The sequence below is a fragment of the Melanerpes formicivorus genome, unplaced genomic scaffold (assembly GCF_026170545.1).
Source record: "Melanerpes formicivorus ecotype bairdi unplaced genomic scaffold, bMelFor1.0.p_v2 SCAF_151, whole genome shotgun sequence".
Lineage (NCBI taxonomy): Eukaryota > Metazoa > Chordata > Aves > Piciformes > Picidae > Melanerpes > Melanerpes formicivorus.
Window position 1 is genome coordinate 558,744 of NW_027142503.1, and position 16,713 is coordinate 575,456.

General features: G+C 41.7%; 1 protein-coding gene across 4 annotated transcripts in view; it reads right to left on the reverse strand.

The window, feature by feature from the left end:
* DAAM2 (dishevelled associated activator of morphogenesis 2) overlaps positions 1–16,713 on the reverse strand; it is a 245,122-nt gene that overhangs the window by 200,476 nt on the left and 27,933 nt on the right. For 3 of the 4 annotated variants that reach the window (XM_068168668.1, XM_068168665.1, XM_068168666.1), the window contains exon 1: positions 11,174–11,388. The exons of the other annotated variant lie outside the window; for it this stretch is intronic. The gene's annotated coding sequence lies outside the window, so the exon portion shown is untranslated. Of the gene's footprint in view, positions 1–11,173; positions 11,389–16,713 lie in introns of those variants that run through there. 4 annotated transcript variants of the gene reach the window in all.

The following is a 16,713-nucleotide window of genomic DNA, read 5'->3' on the forward strand; positions in this document are numbered from 1 at the left end:
AGAGAGTTACATATATTCTCTGTCTATCTAAGAAAATGCAAACAGCCACCTTTTCCTGCTTCTGTCTGTCTGCTTTCAAGACTGAAGAATTTGTCAAACCAAGGCATGATGACATAGATAATGAAAAACATTGCAAAAAGGAGCACAATTTTAATTCTTTTCCCCTTCTTAAGGAAAAATAGAAGGGAAGAAACATAATGATCCTCCCAGGTCACAGAAGGACTGTAAGAAAAGGGAAGAATTATTAAAGTTAAAGACCACTGTTGGCGCAAAACCAAATGGGCGTGAAGTGCCTACAAACAAATTTAGTTTGGAAATTAGAAGCAGATTTCAGAGCATCTGATGAGCGAGGTTCTTGAATAGCTTCTCAATAGGAATCAATAGGAGCAAAAGCCATTTAATTTTGAGACACAGACTGATAAATTTATGAAGGGGATCCTGCAACTTAATTTCCTGCAATTACAGAGACACTGTTCTCCAGGACTCAGCAATTAAGTCTTTAACACAAATCTTTCAGTCTTGCACACCTCATCCTCTGTTGAGCCAAAACATGATAGACAACTAAGTAAGTAAGTAAATAAATGAAACCCAGAGACAAGGTTCAGTAGACAGAATGTTAGCAGGGCAGGTAGTAGAAGGCTGAGTCTGTCTTTATCAAGCAAATTTATGGAGGGTTTTTTTGAGCAAGATTTACCCACCTGTAGGGACTTCAGCATTTTCAGATAAAATTTGAATCAAAAGGGAAGACCAAATCGGGTACAAAGTTCTACATATCTATGACCACCTGCAAAAAGCAGTAGGGAGGTGAGCATTCCCACCTATCATGCAATCATTGAGCTAGACTGTGAGAAGCTATCTTCAGAGACCTGCATGCAGGGGTTAAAGCTGTCAAAGGTACTGTAAAAAGGCAAGTGAGAAACTATAAGCATCAAATGGTTCAGGAAGAATTCAAGTCAAACAAAGAAGTTGTATAGCTGTGAAATGTGTGGATGGGTATAGAAACAATTAACTGCCAGATTTGACTGAAATTTTACTGGAAAGAAGTCTCTGAAACCATCAAAACAGTCAGCAGGGAGAAATCTTTTCACATTTTATTCCTGTATTGAAAAGCCTATGATAATACCATCCTATTTTACCCACAGAAGAAAAACACACAAAGCTGAAAAAGCATGAAAAATATAGTACTGTAACATAAGAAGTAATCTGTGAACTCTCCCATAGCACATCAAACATGAGGTATTCATTCATTCCCACAAATGGAGTTAGTGTTGATCTATAAGCTGCAGCTCTGTATTACACATTTCAGTTTCATGCACTTAAGCCAGACAAATATTCCCAGGGGATTGAAAGAACCCACTACAGTGAGTTGTGGTTCTATTTTGACAGTTTCAGACACTAGCGTAAAGGGCTCAATGATAACTTCTTGTATATCTCTTCCACTCGTGCAGGCATGCATAAAATCAAACCCTTTTCAAACACTACAACTACAAAGCAATGATCACTCTACAAACCTACATGTATCCATACACCATCATTCAACCAAATATATATTCTTAAATACACATTGCTTACTAGATACTGTTGCACAGCAGTAGCTGTCCATGCACACCAAGGCTGTTCCACAGATCTGATCTCAGGCATTTGAGGAAGCAGAAAGTTCTTTGCGTGCTGCTGGTTTGTTACAGTGTTTTTCCAGCTGTGCTCCACGGTCCTCAGGACAAAGCGGTCCACAGAAACAGAGTCACTAGACCTATTCTATAACCCACTAGCTCCCTGTGACTGATTCCCTGTTGCTATAAATAGTTTTTAAAATCAAAGTGGTTTGTAAATTAAGTCAGTTTTTTGAAGGGAATTAAAAAACACCCAAAACCCAAACACAAAACCAAAACCAAACCTTGAAAATCAACAAGCTAACAACCCATAACTCATAGGCTGGATTGGAAAACTATCTGCATTGCAAGTACTCTGGACTGGAACTCCCTTCTGCTGACCTTTGCTCTGGTTTCCAAAGAAATGTTAAACCATGCATAGGTATTAAAAAAAACCCAACCAGTTTCTCTTAATAAAGCATCTTACAGCACTCTGTTCAGATTAGCAAATCTTTCTGAAATATTTCCCTGGAGGTGTTCAGAAAGGGATTGGACGTGGCACTTGAAGTCATGGTTTAGTAGTCATGAGGTGTTGGGTGTCAGCTTGGACTTGAACTTTCAGGTCTTTTCCAACCTTATTGATTCTATGATTCTGTAAGATTCCAGTTATTCACTAAGTAAAGATGAGAGACAAGACTTTCACAAGAGTTCAAATGTTGCTGAGGTACAACATGCTGTATTTTCCTAAAGAATTTTGTACATAGGATTCCTGACTATAAATATCTTTTGTTTCTCAGGCCTTGAAACTGAAAATGTAACTCTGAGCTATTTTGACTGTCTGGGCCTTGAGCTGTGGAGAAAGTTGAAGTAGAAAGCGTGAGCATAAGTTTCCAAATCCTGACAGTCACACTTTCGCATTCTCTCTCTGTTGTGCTTGAAGTCAAAGCTCTGCCTTCTTTACAGCTAATTAAGGTGTCTTCAAAATAAATAAATAAAAAATGAAACAGGGGGAAATAACTTGGCTGGAGTACATTTTCATTTCTCCATTTTAATTTCACCTACAAGTCAGCCACCTTAAGTGTGACACTATGTGGTGGGCTATGCCCATCCTGGAAAAAAAAAAAAAACAGGGCGGGAAGGGCTCTTGAGAGTTTTTTTTGCCCTCCCTGGTGGGTGTTGTCTCCCCTGGGAAACTGACTTGGTCTGTTCCATTTCCCCCGCTCCTTTTCCAGCAGGGGTATAAGAGGGAGGAGAATTGCAGCCATTGCTCTCTTCCTGCTGCTTCCACACTTTGCAAAGGACTGGTTCTGTATCTCTTTTTTTTTTTTTTTTTTTTTCCCGTCTTTTCTTTTCCTTCTCCCATCCATCCCTGTTCCTTACCCTTGTGAACCCTGCCTGTCATTCTTACATAAATATATATATATATATACATACTGTTTAAAGAAAAATTCTTTGTCTCTCTATTTCCAAGCCGAACCCAAATTATTTCTTGGTGGATTTGCTCCCCTCCCTTCCTTTTCTCTCTCTGTTAGGGAAGAGGATTCTCAGCCTTGCCCCCATCTGAGCTTTTAAGCCCTAGTTAAGGCTCAAACTTTGATGGCTGCAATAGGACAACATCATTGTCTAAAATCTATCACTAGACTTCATTATTTGGTCTTTGATATGTTCTTAAATGGGGGGGAGGGGGGGGGAAGTTTCTCAATATAAATAAATCCCTGAAGGGCTTCCAACCTAGTACAGTATTAGATGATGAAAGAACTGTTTGCAAAGTGAACAAGAAACAGGAAGTTTCACTCTATAACCTGCATAATGTGTAATTAAAAAATAACCAGCACAAAGAGGGAAAACCAACTTTCAGCACAACTGTATACTTTTATGACCATGTGCTCTACAGACAGAAATACAAGACATTTTTTTCTAGAGAATGTGATTAGAAGGCATTGTTTAAATCTCAGGACAAAAATAAGGAAGAAGACATATAACAAAACATGAGAAAGCAGTTTGCATAATGTTTACAAAGAGTTGGGTTTATTTTTGTTGTTGTTTTTTTGTTTTGCTGTTTTGTTTGGTTGTTTGTATGGGGGTTTTTATATACAATGTCCTGCCAAGTATAGTCTGTGCTAAAGTTCTTACACAGCCTTGCAGGTATTACCACAACCTCTGAAGGACTGTCATATGCAGTTCCTCTGTCCTACCTTGCAGTCTACAAGTGTCTGCAGTTCACAGTTTTTGACATCCAGGTGAGCCTAATGCAAAACCCCACATGCAGCTTTTCAAAGGGCCTCTAAATTGAACAAAAAATGCAGAGCATAAAAACATACCACATCAGGTGATCAAATGATTGACACGGCTGGAATAGAATACAGTATGTCTTTCCACCAGGTCACTAGGCTGAATTCATTCTGGATAATGAACAAAAACCATTCCATTTGATGCCCGCTCATTTGAAATCATCAAGGCTGTCATTGAGGCTGTCCTCATAACTCAGCAACTTTACTGTGGCATTATTTTGTCACTTGAAATAAGAAGTTCACAAGGACTTGTCTTGGCATAACCTAAGCAGATTACTGGAGCTGTCCCAAATCTAAATATAGAATAGAATTAACCAGGTTGGGAGAGACCTTTGAGATCATCGAGTCCAACCTATCACCCAACACCATCTAATCAACTAAACCATGGCACCAAGTGCCTCATCCAGTCCCTCCCTAAACACCTCCAGTGATGGTGACTCCACCACCTCCCTGGGCAGCACATTCCAATTAGTCAGACCCTTGTTGGCAATCTGACAATGCTGACAATAAAATTGAAGTTGAATGGAAAGATGATGAACTTCAGTTTTGATTCTCTGACTGGGCCAAAATGAACAGCTAGAGAGCAGCACTGAAGAAGCTGACTTTGGGCATGGTCCCAAGGCCTCACGTGTTCTGTGACTGAACAAGGGGACTGCACTGTTTCCGGACTGTCAGTTTAACAGCTTTCACACAAACTGAATCCTTTTTGCCTTCTTAAAATAAAAACAAAAGACATGCAACTCACTGGTGAAGCTGTCCAAGATTTTTGAAAGATAATAACCCTTCAACTGACTGGGATCTCTTGCTTAATATACAGATGTGGGTGTCAAGAGGTAGCTCAGTCCCAGTTGCCAGCGCACCTTTCTATTCAAGCAAACCCAGCTTCCTGCCCCTTAGCACACACACATCTGGCAAATTTAATCAAGTTACTGTTCATTGTACTGAAGTATCAAACTGCCAAAAAAAAAATGTTTTGTTTGCTTACCAGGAGAGAGAGCTTAGCCTTTGGCATATTTTCCTAAAAATAATTTTTTAAAATAAATTTAAAAAAATTAGTAATTTTGTTTAATATCCTTTTGGATGCAAACACTGAAGCTTTTTCTTTATCGTGGGTCTGTTTCAGCTGCAAGATGTATTTAAAAAATAAATAAATACAGGGAGTCTGTACCTGAAAGTATATGATACTGCTAGTCTGCTGTCAAAGGCACAAGGCTTTTAGAAGCAGAGAGGGAGAAGCAGCAGTGTAGGCATGCACATACATGCACATACACACAGAGAGTATTTATAAAACTGCCACTGTAAGGGATTTGGGGTTTATTTTCTTAATTAACTGAAAATGATAACACAAGAGCTTTTCATCTGGCATGAGCTTGGGTTTCATCAGCTGCTGGAAAAGATTCTCTTGGAGAAATAAAATTACAGTGTTTCTCTGTGCACTTTCTGGGGATTTCAAAATAAACACAGCTATATGATCACACCATTTAATAGACAGATGTAGGCAAAGTAACAGGTCTTGATACATCTAGAAAGAGGTTGCAGAGCTCAACACACAGTCTGGATAATACATCATATTGACTGAACAACAGAAAGCTCAGTTAGAAAAGGTGATGTATAAATGAAAGGAACTGGGTAGGGCACTTTCAGAGTGTGCCCTTAGCCTTCTTGGTGCACCTGGGAGAATAGAATAGAATAGAATAGAATAGAATAGAATAGAATAGAATAGAATAGAATAGAATAGACCAGGTTGAAAAGACCTTCGAGATCAGCAAGTCCAACGTGTCACCCAACACCATCTTATCAACCAAACCGTGGACTAAACCATTATAGACTGTATGATCTAACAGCCACATAGCATTTGATGCTACTTCTGCTCATCCACATTTGTCAGCAGGCCAAATTTCTCAAACGCAGGAGAGTAGGAAACTAAAAATTATGCAAAGACTTCAGAACTGCTTTTGCTCTGTTCACTTTAAAAGTCAGCTATTGCACTGTAAATCAGTTACCCTCCCCCCACCTTCACAAAAGTATGATTAGACAAAATGGTAAGCAACAGCTCTTAGTATAAATTCACCCTTGAATCAAGGCTCTGAGAAGTGCAGCCCATACTAAGTAAAAGCACTGCCAGCTGCCACTTTGTCTTTTCTTCTCCTATGGAACCTTTGCAATCAATGGTCTGTTGACCATTGATTCATGAGACCATGGTTTCTTGAATTTATACAATTACAATTACAGAAAAGGAAGGTGAGCTCTCAGCAGGGCCTTTTTTTGGTCTGTAGGAATTCCTACCTCTTTCCCCCATTTCATGCTCCAAAACACATCAACTTGATACATACTTTGGCTAAATGCTCAAAAGATTAGTTCACAGGTTTCAGGGTGCAGCAAAAAGAACAAAAGGGATTTCACCATTGCTTTGATTTATTGGCTGGCAAGGTCAGTGGAGTATTTAAATGTGATTACTTAATGATGTATCAGGTGACTACCACGTTTTTGTAAGTACAATTAAACTGGCAGAGTGCATGTGAGTGTTTTAAAGACTTTGTGTTCATTATTTCTTTTTTCATTTAAGAAAAAGTACTCTCGATAATGGATTACGATTAAAGAGAGATTGAAGTTTTTCAAGGAGTCTAGTGAAGGAAAAAACTTTGGAACTACAGATAAGAAAAAGGAATAGCTCAGTCATCAACTGACACAAGGTGACACTTGTACATATGTAAGGATGGAAATAAATCAATACCTTTGAGGATGTTCATGCACATGAGCTTTGTCAGATGTGACGGCTGTAAGGGTTTGGACCCAGCTGCAAATGGGTATCAACTCCATTGAAATCATTCTTTGAGGAACGCATTGCTGCAATAATTCCTTTCCCATCTGCGCCTTCAGAGCTATTATATCTTATTTATTTTCCTCCACCTTCTCTGAAAGTCACCATTTTTCAGTGTTGTACAGGATGACAACTTAAGTGGTCTCCACTTGCATTGATTAGCATAACCCTTGTGTCGTGGAAAATGTGGCGTCTCAAGCAATTGCAAAAGTAGAAAGAGGAAAATAGGTCAGCCATAAACCCACATCTAACACTGCTCAGTGTAAAAAACATGTCTATTAAATCTGTTACCAAAGAACATGGTAGATTGCTACAGTATCAACACAGCAGGTCTTTGATATAAACCTGAGCTTTTAATTTTGGATCCTGGTTTTGTTATACAAAGGGGAGGAAAAAAAAAAAAAATAACCAAGCTTAACCTACAACAGAGAATAAGGCCAGATTCACCTCAGCTGTGAGCATCACAAGCCTTCATAACATGTGGTAACAACCTTCATTATGTGAAGCCAGAAGCACGCTCAGCAAAAGCCTTTATGAAGTAGGCTATGATAAGATGCTCAAAAAATGAATTAACAAGAACCTGCAACAAACTCTGTAAAACAGTGATGAAAGCTAATCAAATTACAACCCAAACTGTCAGTGATTTGTTGAGCAATCCTAAGTCTTGCTCTGGCTAGAATCACTCAGCAGTTACTGTCAGTGTTAGCAAGTAGCAGGCAAGCAGTCCAATTGCGGGCACAGAATTTATGGCTTCACCAATACCCTAAGTATCTACTGGCAGGTATCAACAGTGGTCTCCAATGAAAGAAGAAGTAAAAAAAAAGCTATGCAAGGAAGTTCAATTCCTTTAATTTGACATAAATATAGTTGGAGAATTCCTTCACAAATTTAATATTCAACACATACGTCACAGCAAGCTAACATTTTGGAGGCCCCACAGGAGTTAACTGTATGACCTCAGTATCAGCCATGGACACACTTAATGTGAAGTCTCAAGGAGAGGGAGAGGGGGAAAGAGAGGGAGAGGGGGAAAGAGAGGGAGAGGGGGAAAGAGAGGGAGAGGGGGAAAGAGAGGGAGAGGGGGAAAGAGAGGGAGAGGGGGAAAGAGAGGGAGAGGGGGAAAGAGAGGGAGAGGGGGAAAGAGAGGGAGAGGGGGAAAGAGAGGGAGAGGGGGAAAGAGAGGGAGAGGGGGAAAGAGAGGGAGAGGGGGAAAGAGAGGGAGAGGGGGAAAGAGAGGGAGAGGGGGAAAGAGAGGGAGAGGGGGAAAGAGAGGGAGAGGGGGAAAGAGAGGGAGAGGGGGAAAGAGAGGGAGAGGGGGAAAGAGAGGGAGAGGGGGAAAGAGAGGGAGAGGGGGAAAGAGAGGGAGAGGGGGAAAGAGAGGGAGAGGGGGAAAGAGAGGGAGAGGGGGAAAGAGAGGGAGAGGGGGAAAGAGAGGGAGAGGGGGAAAGAGAGGGAGAGGGGGAAAGAGAGGGAGAGGGGGAAAGAGAGGGAGAGGGGGAAAGAGAGGGAGAGGGGGAAAGAGAGGGAGAGGGGGAAAGAGAGGGAGAGGGGGAAAGAGAGGGAGAGGGGGAAAGAGAGGGAGAGGGGGAAAGAGAGGGAGAGGGGGAAAGAGAGGGAGAGGGGGAAAGAGAGGGAGAGGGGGAAAGAGAGGGAGAGGGGGAAAGAGAGGGAGAGGGGGAAAGAGAGGGAGAGGGGGAAAGAGAGGGAGAGGGGGAAAGAGAGGGAGAGGGGGAAAGAGAGGGAGAGGGGGAAAGAGAGGGAGAGGGGGAAAGAGAGGGAGAGGGGGAAAGAGAGGGAGAGGGGGAAAGAGAGGGAGAGGGGGAAAGAGAGGGAGAGGGGGAAAGAGAGGGAGAGGGGGAAAGAGAGGGAGAGGGGGAAAGAGAGGGGAAAAAAAAACACTAAATTGAATTTTCAAACAACATAGCAAAAATAGGACCAGGCACATCAAACTGAAGCTTTGTGAAGGAAAAATTTAATTTTAAATATATGCAAGAAGGATAATTGAACTGAAATAACTTCAGCTACTATATTAAACATGTCATGAACAGAAATTAAATAGATGGGGAGAAGCAGCTGATAAGAGCTTAGCTGAACATCAGTGACAGTGGAGAAGACACTTTCAGTGAATAATCTAGCCTCCTACCACGACAAGCATCTTCTAGGGTCAAATGTATCTCAAGACATCTGATAGTTCTATCATTCTCAGTGAACTTGCTCCACTTCCCAGGATTCCAGCACATCCTACACAACACACGAGGGACAGCCAAGTAATCCCATCAAATAGGAAAGTGAAAGACATGCCTCAATAAGTTGCTGAAGCAGCAACCAGACACCTGACCTAGTGCCTATTAGTTCAGAGATGAACTGAAGAGAGAAATCTTTCCTCTGAATCAGTAAATCATTCCAAAGGGCCTGGATGTCTATTGAACCAGAAGGAGCATAAAGAAATAGCTATTTTTTTCACTGAAAAACTACTATTATCACAAGGATGCACTGCCTCACACTGTCTTTTGCAGGTAAGAAACTTGACTTCTGCTCACACACTTCACTGACTCAGCAGAGGTAGTAGCAGTCTAAACTTTTCAACGAGGTATAATAACTGGGAGTCTGAATGACTGTGTTCCATATGGTCATCTGGTTCTTTTAATCTGCTTTGCCCAGCACGTATCACATTAAAGATCCAAAACCTGCAAATCTTTCCATCTCACTGCAAGTCATTTGTAAGCAACAGGAATGGAGCCAGACAGAAACATTTTCTTGTTCAAGGCACAACCAAAGCCCCGGGTCACAATAGAAACATTAAGTTCCAATAGAGATTCCATCAAATGAGAACTTGACAGCTCTGATCCTTCTCTATTCATCATAGAAAATAATACCTTAATTCCTTTTACAGCCTTTGATGCAAGGAAACATAAATTCTTACTCTACAAAGCAGCAGAATATTATACACATCAGAATATCATATACATCATGGCATGCATAAGCAAGGATACACACACAAGAGGTAAGGACACTGTTGCTGTATTCTGTAACTCTCCATTATATATGAGTCAAGTATGGCACAATCATCGGTTTCACGTACCAGCACTATGAAGAAGGCTGTTTGCCCACCTGAACACATCTCTCCCCTTTTCCCCAAACTATCTGACAATATGTGGTTCAATCATTAGGGTTTACAGGTCTTAGTATCTGGTCTCTGCTACATATCTGTGCTAGATACAAAGGGTACACTCCCATATGAGACATGTAACTCCAGCCTGCAACTTGATCAACACTCAGTTACTCCTCATCTCCCATACCATTACTGAAGTAACAGTTCTGTCAAGACATTCCACACTGTCACTGCCCTTCTTTATCCAGGCTGACTACACACCACATTCCAGGAAAAAAAATAACAGAATCATAACGAGGCTCTAAAGTCTATCACTGATCAACAGAATTTATAACTCAGATGATCCCTTGTTAAACAACAAACAACAACAAAACCACAGACACACACAAATCAACAAGGCAAGCAAAACCTGCCCATTTCCACAAATCAAGGGAACAAAAAATAAAAGCATTAACTGGTCTAGCTGAATGCTGTGTGCTGTAGCTTTCTGTATGTGTGAGCAAGTTCCGTTTTAATTCTTTAACACATCTTGTATGTAGATGTGGTGCTAAGGGGCATGGTTTACCAGCCTTGGTAGAGTTAGATAATGGTTGGACACGATGATCTTAAAGGACTTTTCCAACCGAAAGAATTCTGTGATTCTATGATTCTACTCAATTTTTCACTGAAGTTTTTCTACCAACTCCCGGTTTCAAGGAGCATTATCAGGATGCAGCAACATCGCCCTCTGTCCGATGCAGAGAAAATGACATTTAATGCCTCTCTTCTTCCAGAGCTACCAATGTGTTTAGTTAAACATACACAAAATTTGCTCGGCAATACTTTGGCATCCATGCTTCACTGATAACACACTTTTAAAAACGATCCTTAGTTCTGCTGCACACATCCCCGTGTGTTTTCAAGCTGCTTAACACAAAATTTGCTTTTACTCTGGAAAAGTAAACGGTAAGTCATATCAAGCTTCTTGAAAGGTGGTGTGTTGGTTTTGATTTTGTTTTGTTTTGTTTTTTAAATCTCCCTCTTTCATCATCTCCCTGAGAAAAACCAATTACAACTCTTACCAGCTTAGCTTGCTTTCCCCCCCGCATAACAAAACACTTGCAGTTTTCCCCTTCCTAACTCTGGCAGCAAAGCATCAAAGTGTAAAGAGGATTTCAAAAGAGGAGCACAAACAATGAACAAATCCTCAAAGGGTTTTTACACTTTTATTTTGCCTCCATGTTTTCCTGACTGCTCTGTTTATAAAACGAAACAAACAAACCAAAAGGAAAAATATATATATATATATATATCTCCTTACAAATTAAAAAGATGGAAAACTGCAACCTAAGGAGGAGGATGTGACTTTAGTTTGACTTACCAATTTCATCCAGCTGTATATTTTCCTACTTGCTTTTTACAGCAGCTGAGCTCAGTGCCCAGGAACGTCCAGCCCGTGTCAGGAAGGCAGGCAGAACGCTGATCCTCAGGCTGGATGCTGCTGAGCGAGTAGAGCTGGGGTGGCTGCTGGGGTAGCTGCTGCTAGTGCTAGTGCTGCTGCGGCTGCACTCCCTCGGACCCAGATCAGGAACTGCTTCCCATTCCCCAGCCCCGCTCTAGCGCTGCAGGCTTCGGGAGGCAGGGCCGGCCCCTGCTACTGTGCTGCGCTTTCTTAAAGGGCCAAGCGGCGGCCTGGCAGGAGCGCACGCCAGCCGGGCGGTGCCGGAGCTACCGCGGCTGGCGGCTGGGGCAGTGGGGCGGCAGTGTGGGTGCACCGCGTCCAGCCCGGGCCGTGATCATCGCAATGAGAGAAGGTTCCTACGTGCCTCGGGCACAAGAGTAAGCCTCCTCTACACAGCTTTTAATTCAAGGCTCTGAGGCGTTGCGTTGCTTTATTTTCTCCGCAGCGCCGGCGGGGTGCCTGCGCTGTGCGGCCGGGGCAGCAGCGGCAGAGGAATCTCACCTGCGGCAGGGAGCACGGCGGGGTGCAGGGAGCCCACTCCAGCCCCATACTGTTCTGTATGCTGCCGCACGCTGTCCCCAGCCCACAGTCTGCAGTGGCTCTGGGATTCGGCATATCCCCTGGCGGGTTGGGTCATTTTGACCTTTACTCTCTGGAATGGAAGGATCTAACTTAACTAAATAAAAAGTCCTCCTTTCCGAGTTTTTCCTCCTCAGCCATTGTCCAGATAGTTTTAATTCCATGTAAATCACTGTTTCTAGCATGTTTTCTGACTTCACTTTTAACTCCATCAGATAGTAACAGCTAGATTAATATGGGTAGTTGTCTGCTTTGCGTTGGTTGCTGTTTGCAGTGGAAGAAACCACATTCTGTGGTAGAGAGTAATGCTGAAATTCATAGACAGAAACACCATCTGCAAAAGACCTCTTTTTTTTTAAGCTCATAGAAATACATGATTTGGTCTCACAAGTGCAAGTTACTTGTTTTCATTATAACAACTAAACTTCCATGATGACAACACCGATCAGCACACATCATGAGGCAAAGTCATATATGTCCAAGGACATGTATATTTAATGGCACAACCAGAGAGAGCAAGTTACAAGGGAAAAAATACCACCTTAGAATTGGCAGGCCAAACCAAACAAGATGAGACCAAATTACCACTGTCCTGTACTCTCTGCCTTCACATATCAACACACCATAGGCACAGAATGGGTTCAAACTGCTAGCAAACTTGTCTTTCTGTTCCTTTGGTCCTGTGGTGAAAGGACATGGGTAAAAACCAGAATGTAAATCCAGCCCTTTTAATGATAATGGACCTTCACAAACAGCCTGAATATGTGTCTGCTAACTACCATCATGTAAACTTTCTACCCTGTAAGCAAAGTAGCCATTTAGCAACATTACTAAGTTATAATCTTCAGCATTATTAACCTGTTATTAAACCACTGGGACTCATCAGTATTCCTTTAGCATGAGCTGTACTATGCTCCTGCCTTTCTCAGCATAAAGCCTGAGAAAGTTTTACATGATTCACACATGCAAACTACGTATGATGCACAATAGAGTTTACAATTCCATCAGTCACCCCCTCTGTTCACGTATTTCCATTAGTCTATTAATCTTCACTTTCCACTCACAAGTTTGTCTACTACTTTTTCAGTCTCATCCACCAAGTCCCTGCCCTTTTACTGCTTGCTTCCTCCTTCTTCATGACAGGTACTTCAACATCTGATCTCCACCTTTTGAGCTTTACCTAACTGTCTTGGTCCCTGCTTCTCTATCCTTTGTTTCTTATCAAAGGAGGGAAGAGCTCAAAGGAGATGTAGGAATTGTTAAGTGATTCCTCCCCTTGCTTCCTTCTCCTTCCTTTGTGCAAGGTTCTGGAGCCAGAGGCCCGTATTCAGCCCTAGAAACTAACTTGCAGCAGCAGGCCAAGGGACAAGGGTTAGATAGGCTCACATTACCAACACTACCTCCCTTCTCACCTTAACACACTGTACGATATGATACAATGTAACCAAGATAAATGGTCCTTGTCTTGTTCTTTGGTTAACAGTTAACAAAACATTCACATTGAAAGCTGGTCATTCATGTGATGCCTTGGCTAAGGTTATTTTGATAAGTTCAAAACAGGCAGAGACTGTTTACAACAGAAAAGGGTAAGGTGCTGCAGTGAATGGGGATTTGAATGGCAAGGACACCCATGACAAAGAGAACCTGGAGCTTAGAGGACGCCAGAGTGATGCTCTATTGCTATGCACACACAAAACAAGAATATGAAAAACACCAGATAGTGCTCAGTGGGAAACAAAGTTGTGCCACTGGACCATAATGATCTAACCATCATAAATGCTAAGACGAAAAAAGAGTATCTGCTGTTCCTTACATATGTTGCTCCTTACTGTTCTCATAATCCCATGTGAAAGCTGCCTGCCTCCCCACACCACAGCATCTGGATGTTCCATTGACACAGCATTGTCTAATGGTTACAGCACAACTCCTGGTTTCTATTACTGGCTGTAGAAGAAATGTGTGGTATACTAAATAAAATAAAGGACATAGAATTTGAATTTAGCTGCATGCTTCAATATTTAGTCAGCAGTAAATGAAGCTAGATAAATCACTGATTCTTTCTGTGACTTTGTTTCCCCAATAACAAAAAAGTACATTAAACTCTGGTGTCATATAACTCAAAACTTGTGTGAGTAACATCCTGGGATGGAAGATGCCAGAGTACTCAGCTTTTTATGATTACATACTGAATTGCAGATACCTAAGTGAATATTGGAAAGTGTTGCACTTAGCAAAAATGTTTGAGTCTCCAGAGCAATCCCCTTGCACAAGAGGTGACATTTAATAGGATCTATTCTGGTGTCTTAGCTTATAGGGGACAGTAAAACCAGAAGTCATCCCAAAGTTACCATAGGAAAAAAAAAAAAGAAAAGTATGTTTCTCTATCTAAGCAATGTATCATATGAGGTCTACATCCCAAGACAGCACAGATATACTTAGAAAAACAGCTCCTTTGGAGTTTGGGAATAAGACCATTAAAGAAATGACCTTCCTATTTCTAGAAGCATATTCAGGCTCTGATGATCAAGGTCAAAATGAAAAAGCTATAGTATTATCTATGTTTAAGGGCCTTTAATAGTAAGGAGTGAAAAGACAAGGGGAAAGGGATGTGCAAAACCAGAGATTTTCTTTTCTTTTTTTTTTTTTTTCTGCTGAAAAACAGATTCCTTGTAGAATGCAGAAGCAAGAGCTTCTGTGAAATGTTGCTGCACCTCTGGAGACACAAATGGTTTGTTAGATCCCTGGTCAAAACAAAAGGTCCTGGCTATATTGGTCTAACAACAGAAGTACCCATTGTGAGAGGGGACTCCGTACCAGGCTGCTTGCTTCATCTGACAAAGAGATTAAACACCATGGCTCTGTGAGCTGGGCTGCATGCCTTGCCTGACACCACCACTCAGTGTAGTTATTAAGGTCTGCAGCTCAATCACTGCAGCCTACAGAACTACCAAGACTTTTACACCTTCACTTGCAGGGATTGTTCTCCCAGTCACTGAAACACTACAGTATGTTTTGGAGATCTCTTCATCGTGACAGAGCCACGTATTACTCCTGTACATTGATATTGGTTGTAACATGGTGATGGAACCATTGCTATCCTTACTTATTAGAGTCACAAGATATTCCATCCCAATTCAGGGATATATAAAAATCAGGCTAGTCCTAACCCACATCTTTAGTATGTCAATGAAGCAGTTTGATAACTCTCTTTGAACTTTGAAAAAGTAAGGATCTAGACAATGCTCATCTAAAATAACATTTGCTATTAATTAAAATGTAAAAGTATTATTGCCACAACATTTTTTTTCACTTGATGAATCATAACATGATATCAAAGGGTGGCCATTAGATGAGTGGCAGATAGAATCGAATTGAATCAAACCAAACAGAACAGAACAGAACAGAATAGAATAGAATAGAATAGAATAGAATAGAATAGAATAGAATAGAATAGAATTAATCAGGTTGGAAAAGACCTTCAAGATCAAGTCCAACCTATCACGCAACACCATCTAATCAACCAAACCATGGCACCAAGTGCCTCATCCAGTCTCTTCCTAAACACCTCCAGTGATGGTGACTCCACCACCTCCCTGGGCAGCACATTCCGATGGCCAGTCACTCTTTCTATAAAGAACTTCTTCCTAACATCCAGCCTAAACCTCCCCTGGTGCAGCTTGAGGCTGTGTCCTCTTGTTCTGGCCCTGGTTGCCTGGGAGAAAAGACCAACCCCTTCCTGGCTGCAACCTCCCTTCAGGCAGTTGTAGAGAGCAATAAGGTCTCCCCAGCTTCCTCTTCTCCAGGCTAAGCAATCCCAGCTCCCTCAGTATCTCCTCATAGAGCTGTGCTCCAAACCCCTCACCAACTTTGTTGCCCTTCTCTGGACACGTTCCAGCAACTCAACATCTTTCCTAAACTGAGAGGCCCAAAACTGGACACAGGACTCAAGGTGTGACCTAACCAGTGCTGAGTACAGGGGCACAATAACTTCCCTACTCCTGCTGGCCACACTCTTCCTGATCTAGGCCAGGATTCCGTTGGCCTTCTTGGCCACCTGAGCACACTGCTGGTTCATGTTCAGCCTACCATCAACCAGTACCCCCAGGTCCCTTTCTCCCTAGCCGCTCTCCACCCACTCTGTCCCCAGCCTGTAGCACTCCATGGGGTTGTTGTGGGCAATGTGTAGATTCACTCTGTCAGCTTCCACTTCCAAAGAAGAAAATGAAGGCAATGAGGGAGCGAGATTTATGGTTTGGAAAACAAAAACTACTTTAATGGAAAGTTAAAAGATAAAATGAAGTATATACAAATATGCAAAATCAATATTGAGCCCAACACCAGTGATGGTAATTATGTCACCATTACCACTGATGTTGTGGGCAAGCACAATTTCTGGTAACTCCCAGGCTGGCCTCAGTGGCAGATCAGAAGCAGATCCAGAAGATGGATTTGGGAACACACAGGATGGGATGGAAGGCAGAATGGACCATTGCAAAGCCATCACAAACACATATATTTTTGGTGGGTTTGTCAGTAAACAAAATAAGAAGAAGTTGCCTAAAAGTAAGTTTGATTCTAGAACCTAAGACTTATCAGACCTGTAAGAGTTGTGCAGTTAATGAAAATTATGGCCTTTGGCATGAAGAATTGCTCCTTGACAGTACCTTAAATCAGTGTACTAGCTTTTAAACCACTATTAGTATTTGCTGCAACTTGGGCAACAGCTATGCAGAGTGAACAAAAGCATTTGTTCTATGGAAAGGAGAAAGGGTTTGCAAGCTCATAGGAAGCAAAAGTCAGAAACTACTCCAACAGAAATTAAAAGAAAAAAGTGGGAATTTTACAGGAGTAATTGATTTTTCACTTTGCTTTTGACTTCT